The sequence below is a fragment of the Bacillus rossius genome, assembly GCF_032445375.1.
Source record: "Bacillus rossius redtenbacheri isolate Brsri chromosome 9 unlocalized genomic scaffold, Brsri_v3 Brsri_v3_scf9_1, whole genome shotgun sequence".
NCBI lineage: Eukaryota > Metazoa > Arthropoda > Insecta > Phasmatodea > Bacillidae > Bacillus > Bacillus rossius.
The window spans coordinates 13505148-13517167 of record NW_026962012.1 but is presented as its reverse complement, the minus strand read 5'-3'; the positions used below and the strand labels follow the sequence as shown (position 1 = coordinate 13517167).

At 34.1% G+C, this 12020-nt stretch overlaps 1 protein-coding gene across 1 annotated transcript in view; it reads right to left on the bottom strand.

Annotated features, from left to right (window-relative positions):
* The window catches only part of LOC134542589 (uncharacterized), a 53761-nt gene that overhangs the window by 13237 nt on the left and 28504 nt on the right, over positions 1-12020 (bottom strand). The gene's annotated exons all lie outside the window — the stretch shown is intronic.

Here is a 12020-nt window from a genome sequence, read left to right as displayed (position 1 = left end):
TAGTTCAGCCTTTAGTTACCGGAGCGCGCCACCGTCGCTCCGAAGGCGGGAATTGTATACAAAAAAACCTGGGCACTGGGTGGATTCGATCCCGGGGACGCACCAACGTCATGGTCAGGAGGCGTGCGCCTTGACCACTAGACCACAGAACCAGATGAAGTATGGGGAATTAAATAATGAACATATGCTTTAAAGAAGCAATACTAGCTATGCGTAAAACTCGAAAAAAATATATGTCTATAAACCCCCCACCCCACAACCGCCATTATGCCTAACCGCCATATTTTAAAAACGTATGCCTATAGACCCCACCACCCCACAATCGCCGCCATGTTTAAATATTAAAAATATGCCTATAGACCCCCACCACTCCACAACCGCCATGTTGTATGCTTAAAACAATTGACGCCAAGTTTAAATGTCAAATAATATGACTATAAACCCCCACCACTCCACAACCGCCATATTTAAATATGCTTAAAAGAAGCTATGCTTAAATAATACAGTCATTCTAGCTATGTCTATAAAACCCCTCCAACCCCTCCCCCACTACAAGTATGCTTAATCGCAATGTGTAATTCCCAACCACCAAATTTCGAAAAAAAGACATATCTATAAAACCCCACCCCTATAGTAGCTATGACTAAAACCCTCCACTACGAGTATGCTTAATCGCCATATCTAAATTTCGAAAAGAAATAAAATAACGCTATATTTAAATCTAAAAAAAATACAGTCATACTAGCTATACCTAAACGGTTAACTTTCGAAAATAACCCGCCATGTTTAAAAGCCCCGCAATACCAGCTATGACTAAAACAAACATAACCTCAAAATCCCGCGCAGAGAGAGCGAGATGTTGCCTGCTGGAGCGTCACTCGTAAACTGCGCAATTATAACCCCACACATCATATTATAAGCATAATAATGTCTTTAAAAACAACACTGTGTGTGTGTGCAACACGCTAAGTAATAAGCATAGTTACCATTACGTCGAGTAAAATAAGCATAGTTAAAAGTTTTAATAATATTAAGAATATTTAAATGTAATAAAATTATTACAAACATTGTGTAGTAACTGGCTCTCGGCCAATGTGTTAAGCAATAAAAACGCCGTGCTGGAAGCGTGCGCCGGCGACCAGGAACGTGTTTACCTGCTGTGTGACAGTGAAAGTGTTTTCCACAGAGAAACAAGGTCAGGCCATCACTGCGTATAGGAAAGGAGCAAGCACAAGGAATATACAGAGGTGGAAATAAAATCCCCACGTCATATTATAAGCATAATATAGGCGCCATGTTGTATGCTTAAAACCCCCGCCATACCTATGCCGCCATGATGTAAGCTTAAAACACACACACACCCAAGTATGCCTAAAAGAAACCCCCGCCATAAGAGCTATGCCTAAACCGCCAAAAGTAAATTTCCAATAGTCATATATAAATTTGGAAAATAACCCGCCATGTTTAAATATCGAAAAGCAAATACCACAACCCCACCACCCAGCGTATGTTTAAAACAAACACCACCATAATAGCTATGACGAAATACCTGAGAGAAACATAACCCCAAAAAAGCGCCATACTAGCTATGTCTACCCCACCCCCACCACCACCAGTATGCTTAAAACAAACACCACCATAATAGCTATGACTAAATACCTGGGAGCAACATAACCTCAAAAAAGGCACCATAACAGCTATGTCTACCACACCCCCACCTCCAGTATGCTTAAAACAAACACCACCATACCAGCTATGACTAAAGAAACATAACCTCAAAAATCCCGCGCAGAGAGAGCAAGAAGTTGTCCGCTGGAGCGTCACTCATAAACTGCGCAATTATAACCCCACACACAATAGTATAAGCATAATAATGTCTTTAAAAAAATGCTTTAAGTAATAAGCATAATTAAATTATATAATATTAGGATAGCATAGTTAGGACCCCTACAGTTAACACGTAGCGTTAAGTAATTAGCTGCGGCACGATTGACATAAGTTACCGAGGTAATAAAAAAAATAGCAAATAAGCATACATAAAATAAAAACCACCGGAACGCACCCCACCCACCCCGGCGATATGTAACAAATAAAAACGCAGACGAAAAGATATACTAAAAAATAGTAACACCTATGTACGCCGTGTAGAGTGCAATCCACACAACCGACAGCATTTAACGATAAGTAAACTTATAAAATATATTACAAACCGGGAGCGGCCCGCTCACGAATATGTTTTAGTGTTATAAGCATAGGTAAAACGTAAAAGTATGTAAAGAAAGTTAAGTATTAAGCATAGTTACTATTATTGTACGTCAAGTAAAAAATAAATATTATACAAACAATGTGTAGTAATTGGCTCTCGGCCAATGTGTTAAGCATTAAAAACGCCGTGCTGAGAGCCCCGCTCGTGCGACCAGGAATGTATTAAGGGACCCCTGCAGTTAACACGTAGCGTTCAGTAATTAAAAAATAAAATGTAGCTGCGGCAATATCGTCAGAAACAAATGACGTATGTAACCGAGGTAATAAAAAAAATAAACTATAGGTGCCACCACCACTCCTAGTATGCTTAAAACACCCCCCCCCCAAGTATGCCTAAAAGAAACCCCAACCATACTAGCAATGCCTAAACCATTTGCAGCCATGCTTAAAAAACCCCCGCCATACTGGCTAAGACTAAATGGAGTGCCACATATACACACCGCCATCTTTAATGTCACAGAGGAGAGCGAGAAACGTAACGTAAAAAACGCTTGAAGTAATAAGCATATTTAAATATTATAATATTTTTACAGGCCAATGTGTTAAGCATTATAAACGCCGTGCTGGAAGCGTGCGCCGGCGACCAGGAATGTATTAAGAAACCCCTGCAGTTAACACGAAGCGTTAAGTAATTAAAAATAAAATGTAGCTGCGGCACGATCGATAAAAACAAACTACGTATGTCACCGAGGTAATAAAAAAAATAGCAAATAAGCATACATAAAATAAAAACGCACCGGAACGCATCCCGCCCACCCCGGCGACTTGTAACAAATATATATAAATAAACGTTGAACAAACGACCGTGTAGCCTGTTCGCGCACAGCAAATAAGCATACATAAAGGAAAAACTCACCGGAATGCACCCACTCCAACACAGCGACGTGTAATTAAAAATAAAAACGCAGACGAAAAGATATATTAAAAATAGTAACACCTATATACGCCGTGTGGACAGCAACCCGCACAACCGTCAGCATTTACCGATAAGTAAATTTATAAAATATATTACAAAGCGAGAGCGCACGTCTGTACTCCGTAGACGCACTCGGAAAACTGTTTTCAAATTCCCGGTGCGACGAAAAGAAAGTTTTGTTTGTCGACCCTGGCCCGCCGCGTGCTATAGTAGCTTGCAGGAGAGCCTAAGCGTGGAACACAATAAAAAAACGTACAGCCCAGTAATACATGAAACCGCCGAATGCATGTGACAAAAAAATTTACCATAAATAACAAAAAAAAACATTTAAAACATAACAAAAACAATCAAAATACACTCACAAACGCAATACAGCGCAATGCAGTGAAAACTCCCATGAAATAATAAAATCGCTTATTGAGACAGCATGATGCAAAGAGTAAAAATCCCTATACGTAAAATAAAACAAACGCGGAAACAAAGATATGACGTAATAAAATAAACAATCGACAGCAAGAAAGGTTATAAAAATACTAATTCAGTTACACATTGATGAAAAAAATAAGGACGGACCCCCCAAATACCACACATAAATAAATCACAATAAACCAAAACCAGTCTTTAAAAAATCTATCTACGAGAACATTATTATAAAACTACCACACTCTCCAACACACCAAATTACACGGCCCGATAAATGACAACACAAATAAATATCAATAACCATAAATACCTACATAATTAAAATATGTTATTAAGCAACCGAAAATACACCACAGCCCACATAAGGCCTCGCGAACGAACGGCACAACACCAGAGACAAAACATGCTATTCCCATTTGTTAAAAAGACGCACATACGAGTCTTTAGTGCTAGCCCAGCTAGTATACATTCAGTAATAAATAAAATTCGTTATAGCATTTGTGTAGGCAATAAATAGGAAGTACAAAGCGATATAGCCACAAGACGTTATTAAATATAGTAATAAAGTGTATGTATAGCCATTAAATAATATATATATGTAAGTAAAACGTGTTAAACCCTAAACTAAATACCTGCAGGTTTATACAGTCAAACTTTGTAGGAATATAAAAATAAGTCGTTTTAACGGTCTCTGTAATACATATGCTTATCATCAGCTCTGACTAATTAATCTTTCATATAAGTAAACTAGTTCCCGGCTATAAACATAGCATGTTATTCTAATAAACTATGTATCATTGCAAGTATAAAGACCCCAATATACCGCTAACTAATTTGAAAGAGTCATACCATCAATATTAAATAATCATACAAAAAATATTAAGTGTTATCCATCCTTCCCTTTCGCTCATTACATAGTGTGTGGTGTTCTAAATATGGAGTGAAAGAATATTATATGAGTCATGTTGTAAATGCTTATAAGATTATTGTTCACTTCCCATCAAGGCTAGATAAAAAACAATCTCTATATATGGTAGATGAATAAACAGAGACCAACTATAGACTTCATACTAGTAAATAATAATTAAGGATATATCGGGGCAAATAAAACAAAATAACCTATATAAATACACCCAATAAGCATAGGAAGCTCTGGCGTTAATAACAAGACGTAAAATAAAAGGTTACTGGTTCAGGTAAGAATATATATTCTACTACAATGCATTCCATTAAGCATAAGAAGCATTATAATCCCATTCCGACGAAACCAGAATAGAACACACCAGTAATGTTTGTGAAAGAACACACGATGATATTCATATTAATAACCACTTAGCCAAAATCGTTTACAGACATAGCAAACACCGCTTCGACGATGGTCAGTCGCCTCGGCGAACCTCGTGAGGTCACCAGTAAGTAACTATCACTTGCCGGAGGGGCAGACGGTAATAACACACACGCAGCCCCCCCCCCCCCCCACCCCCGAAAACAAGCCTCCAACAAGAAAAAAATAATATATCAAAATACGTAAAACAACAAGGATGCCTTGCAAACTATTAATTACACCACCCATGCCTTTAAACTAAGTAACGTGAACGACGAAGCCCGACAAAGACTTTCAAGTGACAAGGAGTAAAGAAGGAAATAATAATTACATGAAAGTAAACATGTGGTGTACGAATACTCATTGCACACCAACTATGTACTACCTACTAGTGCTAATCCATGTATTGCCAGACATAAAAGAACCAATTCTCTTCTATATAAAATATCTTTACATTAAAATAAACATAGTGTCAGGATAATACTAATAATAAGTATTGAAGTAACTGAAGCGTGTACACAAACAAAACTGTATAAATCTCATCATAAACATTCCTTGAAATTCTACCATCACATATATAATCCTTTAATATTATCATAATATAGTTACCAAAAATAACAAGTCAACTCGAAAAAACCAAAACAATGCCTACAGGCATATTGCAACCTACATCGAAACGATCATAAGACTCAAACCCAGACACTTCATAAACCCACAGAGATGGTCAGGAGAAATTACATTTCATATACTACAGATGCTGTACTAAAAAGACACATGTATGCCAATAAGAACAGGTGTAACCGCCATAACTGAAAGTAATATATAAAAGAAACAATACAATAAATATCACAGCCTCAAAAAAAACATAAGACAGGAGAATGAACCAAAAGAGAAATTTCAAAAGTCTAAACTGAACAGAAAATTAGGTAAATATTGACGTAAACACATGAGAGTACAATTAAGTATAAATATATATTTAAAAATTTAAAATACCTAGCGTAAAAAAAACGCATTCAGAAAGATCAGACATCGCTTCCCCAACACAAAACGTTCGATGGTAATAGTCACAATCCCTAATAACATACATGTGAAATAGAAAGAGTTAAAGACACAGACTTTAAAAAGAGAATTAATCGTTAAAGACGTGTAAAAGTTAAAGGACTAAGCTAAATGAATATAATGAAGCGTGCGACATTAAAAACCCATATGGAAGAGAGATTCCGCATTATAATTAAGTATATTGAAAGGAATTGCGAACTCTTGTTCGCACAAATCATTTTAATTATGTATGTTCGCACACAAGTTGAGAAAAAATGGATTAGTGTAAGAAATTTGATGTTTGCTCAAGTGTTACGTAGTGACAAGAAACGATAAATACGGAATTATGTATATTTAGATACCAACCATACAATTATAACAATTTAATACGAAACATATAAAAAAAAATCCTCGGGTATGTCGTATATCTAGAACCATACTGTCACCACTAGTTGCCTGTACACATAATGAAGTAATAATAATAAAACATCCAGTGGTTACAAACTGAAATATTACATAAATATGCACTTAACAATGACTTAGGTTGTCCAGAAGCATATAGATATAAATATACAATTAAAAAGCAAACCAAATTACCAATAATATGGAATCACTTCAAAAAGTAAACAAAGTTCAGACATTACAAACACAGAAAGGTGAAAAAAACGCAAATAGATCAGTAAGATGAAGCTTCAAAGACCAATTCCCTCGCGGATGAAGGATGATAATCATTGCAGTAGCACACATTGTCCCACATATGTATCGAAACACAAGGTTAGATCGTAACACACACACACACACACGACTTCCAGGATGTTTCCACCATCATGTTTGGAACCTTTATACTTATTTTAAATCTAAATTTACATTGATTAACAACGAGAACTGTAATATATAAACAGCAGCACCGATAGTAGCTAAACACAACACACTTAATAGAATATTCTCCATCACTTTCACAAACCCATATAAAGACCTTAAACTCCGCCGACCACCGCAGCCCAGCACGAGTTGCCAGACGTGTACTTCACAGACAGAAGGGGTTGCCATTGCGCAACCAATATGTAATTATTGTAAAAGACGCATCTAAAAAAATCAAACATGTACGTTAAACCAGGCTAGCAATCTCATAGTTTAAGTGAAAACAGGCCGGAAGACAACATGGTAACATAATATTAGCTATTCCTAAACCTTAAATACATACAATGTAAGAAATCGCACTAGACAACTTAACACTCATATTCCACAAAACATAAGTTCACCGAGATACAATGACACACGAATATATGCATGAATGATAGATAAATACTATACAAGACACAAAATTCAAAACATATTTATCAAAGTACCCTTTCAATACTAACCCCAATGAAGCAGAAAATTCCATTACACCCCAAGCATTGTATATGAAAATAAGCACATATCACAATTGAACTAGAAAAAATAAATATAAAAAAAAAGCTAGCGAACACACAGACAAATATTCATCATAGCACCATTGGGTGGAAAGAAGATAGTACCATCAATTTCATCTCTACAGCCACATGCATTAAGAAATATATATATATATACTTTCATTAACCTCACAGGAATCTTTTAGTGTATAATCGTTGTGAAGCAAAATTAGGAGGATAAAATTACAATGTATTTAAAAAATAAATCTAATTACAATTATTAAAAAGTATGTGCGCTAACTCACAATTGTAAAACAATTAATGAAAAACATACAAAACCTCTCTCTTCATATCTCTCTCTCTTTCTCTCTCTCTTTATCTCTCTTATTCGCTCTATATACTGGTTGCGAAATTCCACGATTGATACAATTAACTTAGAGATAACCCCCACACCGATGCATTGTAACGTCAACTACATTCCGCTTTTGAGAGGGAAACTAGAGCAACTCGAGAACACTCGCAGGCTCACAGCAACGTCCGCCACATTTACACACAGAACTAACCACTCGTACCCACCGGATGGGATACGAACCCCGAGCAAAAGGCAAATACCTCCGCTTAAACACAATAACAAGTGATCTAAATGTAGAACGATAGTGCTAACGCGAGCAAACACATTGGTTGAAAACTTTTTAGAGTAATGGAAACAATACGCTCTTCAATTCTGTGTGTGTCAACTCTGGAAAATCATTACGTAGTGGCGGCAATATTTTACAACATCTTTTATAAAGAACCCTAAAGGAAAAATATTTCAAAGTAAACGATGAAAACAAAAAAACGTAGTATTTGTCGGTCGATGGTAGTGAAATAATGTGAGATAAAACATTAAAATAATGTTAAATAAATATATTAATTTTTACTGTAAAATTAATCCACGTATAACCATAAGTATTTGATAATAAATCAACAAATCAACATAGATTTAAATTAATTAAAAAGTTGTAATAATAAATTCTTAAATAAATTTATTTCCTTTAACAAATTAACATATAGGTTTCAATTAATTAAAAAAATAGTTTAATGCGAAATTCGCCGACGTTTCGGTCGACACTGCAGTCGCCATCATCAGGAAGCAATTATCTACAAAGTAGTTGTAATAATAAATTCTTAAAATAAATTTATTTCCTTTAACAAATTAACATACAGGTTTCAATTAATTAAAAAAAATAGTTTAATAATAAATTTTAAAATCAATTCATTTTTTTTATTATAAAAGGACTCTGCTTTTAACCATTAGTTTTTGATAATTTTCAAAAAATAAACATAAATTTACAAATAAACATAAATTTAATTATTAAAAATATTAATTCATAACAATATTATTAAAAAAAATTTTGCGGCCGCAAATTTTTTTTTAATAATATTGTTATGAATTAATATTTTTAATAATTAAATTTATGTTTATTTGTAAATTTATGTTTATTTTTTGAAAATTATCAAAAACTAATGGTTAAAAGCAGAGTCCTTTTATAATAAAAAAAATGAATTGATTTTAAAATTTATTATTAAACTATTTTTTTTAATTAATTGAAACCTATATGTTAATTTGTTAAAGGAAATAAATTTATTTTAAGAATTTATTATTACAACTACTTTGTAGATAATTGCTTCCTGATGATGGCGACTGCAGTGTCGACCGAAACGTCGGCGAATTTCGCATTAAACTATTTTTTTAATTAATTGAAACCTATATGTTAATTTGTTAAAGGAAATAAATTTATTTGAAGAATTTATTATTACAACTTTTTAATTAATTTAAATCTATTTTGATTTGTTGATTTATTATCAAATACTTATGGTTATACGTGGATTAATTTTATAGTAAAAATTAATATATTTATTTAACATTATTTTAATGTTTTATCTCACATTATTTCACTACCATCGACCGACAAATACTACGTTTTTTTGTTTTCATCGTTTACTTTGAGATATTTTTCCTTTAGGGTTCTTTATAAAAGATGTTGTAAAATATTGCCGCCACTACGTAATGATTTTCCAGAGTTGACACACACAGAATTGAAGAGCGTATTGTTTCCATTACTCTAAAAAGTTTTCAACCAATGTGTTTGCTCGCGTTAGCACTATCGTTCTACATTTAGATCACTTGTTATTGTGTTTAAGCGGAGGTATTTGCCTTTTGCTCGGGGTTCGTATCCCATCCGGTGGGTACGAGTGGTTAGTTCTGTGTGTAAATGTGGCGGACGTTGCTGTGAGCCTGCGAGTGTTCTCGAGTTGCTCTAGTTTCCCTCTCAAAAGCGGAATGTAGTTGACGTTACAATGCATCGGTGTGGGGGTTATCTCTAAGTTAATTGTATCAATCGTGGAATTTCGCAACCAGTATATAGAGCGAATAAGAGAGATAAAGAGAGAGAGAAAGAGAGAGAGATATGAAGAGAGAGGTTTTGTATGTTTTTCATTAATTGTTTTACAATTGTGAGTTAGCGCACATACTTTTTAATAATTGTAATTAGATTTATTTTTTAAATACATTGTAATTTTATCCTCCTAATTTTGCTTCACAACGATTATACACTAAAAGATTCCTGTGAGGTTAATAAAAGTATATATATATATATATATATATATATTTCTTAATGCATGTGGCTGTAGAGATAAAATTGATGGTACTATCTTCTTTCCACCCAATGGTGCTATGATGAATATTTGTCTGTGTGTTCGCTAGCTTTTTTTTATATTTATTTTTTCTAGTTCAATTGTGATATGTGCTTACTTTCATATACAATGCTTGGGGTGTAATGGAATTTTCTGCTTCATTGGGGTTAGTATTGAAAGGGTACTTTGATAAATATGTTTTGAATTTTGTGTCTTGTATAGTATTTATCTATCATTCATGCATATATTCGTGTGTCATTGTATCTCGGTGAACTTATGTTTTGTGGAATATGAGTGTTAAGTTGTCTAGTGCGATTTCTTACATTGTATGTATTTAAGGTTTAGGAATAGCTAATATTATGTTACCATGTTGTCTTCCGGCCTGTTTTCACTTAAACTATGAGATTGCTAGCCTGGTTTAACGTACATGTTTGATTTTTTTAGATGCGTCTTTTACAATAATTACATATTGGTTGCGCAATGGCAACCCCTTCTGTCTGTGAAGTACACGTCTGGCAACTCGTGCTGGGCTGCGGTGGTCGGCGGAGTTTAAGGTCTTTATATGGGTTTGTGAAAGTGATGGAGAATATTCTATTAAGTGTGTTGTGTTTAGCTACTATCGGTGCTGCTGTTTATATATTACAGTTCTCGTTGTTAATCAATGTAAATTTAGATTTAAAATAAGTATAAAGGTTCCAAACATGATGGTGGAAACATCCTGGAAGTCGTGTGTGTGTGTGTGTTACGATCTAACCTTGTGTTTCGATACATATGTGGGACAATGTGTGCTACTGCAATGATTATCATCCTTCATCTGCGAGGGAATTGGTCTTTGAAGCTTCATCTTACTGATCTATTTGCGTTTTTTTCACCTTTCTGTGTTTGTAATGTCTGAACTTTGTTTACTTTTTGAAGTGATTCCATATTATTGGTAATTTGGTTTGCTTTTTAATTGTATATTTATATCTATATGCTTCTGGACAACCTAAGTCATTGTTAAGTGCATATTTATGTAATATTTCAGTTTGTAACCACTGGATGTTTTATTATTATTACTTCATTATGTGTACAGGCAACTAGTGGTGACAGTATGGTTCTAGATATACGACATACCCGAGGATTTTTTTTTATATGTTTCGTATTAAATTGTTATAATTGTATGGTTGGTATCTAAATATACATAATTCCGTATTTATCGTTTCTTGTCACTACGTAACACTTGAGCAAACATCAAATTTCTTACACTAATCCATTTTTTCTCAACTTGTGTGCGAACATACATAATTAAAATGATTTGTGCGAACAAGAGTTCGCAATTCCTTTCAATATACTTAATTATAATGCGGAATCTCTCTTCCATATGGGTTTTTAATGTCGCACGCTTCATTATATTCATTTAGCTTAGTCCTTTAACTTTTACACGTCTTTAACGATTAATTCTCTTTTTAAAGTCTGTGTCTTTAACTCTTTCTATTTCACATGTATGTTATTAGGGATTGTGACTATTACCATCGAACGTTTTGTGTTGGGGAAGCGATGTCTGATCTTTCTGAATGCGTTTTTTTTACGCTAGGTATTTTAAATTTTTAAATATATATTTATACTTAATTGTACTCTCATGTGTTTACGTCAATATTTACCTAATTTTCTGTTCAGTTTAGACTTTTGAAATTTCTCTTTTGGTTCATTCTCCTGTCTTATGTTTTTTTTGAGGCTGTGATATTTATTGTATTGTTTCTTTTATATATTACTTTCAGTTATGGCGGTTACACCTGTTCTTATTGGCATACATGTGTCTTTTTAGTACAGCATCTGTAGTATATGAAATGTAATTTCTCCTGACCATCTCTGTGGGTTTATGAAGTGTCTGGGTTTGAGTCTTATGATCGTTTCGATGTAGGTTGCAATATGCCTGTAGGCATTGTTTTGGTTTTTTCGAGTTGACTTGTTATTTTTGGTAACTATATTATGATAATATTAAAGG